Source organism: Crocuta crocuta, unplaced genomic scaffold (genome assembly GCF_008692635.1).
Source record: "Crocuta crocuta isolate KB4526 unplaced genomic scaffold, BGI_CrCroc_1.0 scaffold216, whole genome shotgun sequence".
In the NCBI taxonomy this organism is placed as follows: Eukaryota; Metazoa; Chordata; class Mammalia; order Carnivora; family Hyaenidae; genus Crocuta; species Crocuta crocuta.
In genome coordinates this window covers 10,934,517-10,935,308 of record NW_027531504.1, presented here as the reverse complement: position 1 = coordinate 10,935,308, position 792 = coordinate 10,934,517, and positions in this window count along the sequence as shown.

Here is a 792-nt window from a genome sequence, read left to right as displayed (position 1 = left end):
ATGGCAGGCTTGTCCTCACTAACCCTGGTACCCTGGGGAGTACACAGGGTCACCCTACTATTTAGAACAGTGGTAGAAATTGGAGATGGCTGAGCATGGAAAAGATGGGGATGGAATTTGGAGGGCAGGGGACGTGCAAGTTGCCTTTAGACGTTTGGAAAATTCCAGGAAGAACTGGTTTGATATGATCTTAATTCTGACCCTTGGAGTGACTGGACCATGCTGAAGGAGCTTGACAGTTATATCAATAATGGTTTTGTTTGGTATCCCAGACCGATTCGGATGCCAGATGGTATTAACTGTGTGGCCATCTACAAATTTCTTAACTTCTTCATTATATAAGGGGGATAGAATTGTAATGGTTTGCTGAGGTAATATAGGAAAGCGAGTGACCTGGGAGAGGGGCTCAGTAAATGTTAGCGTATGCATTGTAACTGATGCCGGAAATATTCAAGCATAGGGACAGACTACCAGTTGGGTAATGTTACCGGATTCTTAAGGGCTTAATTAAATGGATGGTTGGAGGCAACCTTTTTTGACTAATTTAACTTAGATTTGTTCTTAGAAATAGAAAAAAATCAATTAATAATTCTTTCCAGGTATGAGATAAGGTAAATTTATGTCAAATCTTAAGGAGTATACTCTTAAATATTGTATTATAAATAATTTAATATTCATCATGACATTTTCCTGTCAAATGATGCATGCCATTTACTTTCAACTATGTACAAAAGCATAATGTGGTATGAATACATTTTTTAAAGTTTACTTACTTGAGAGAGAGAGAGAGAG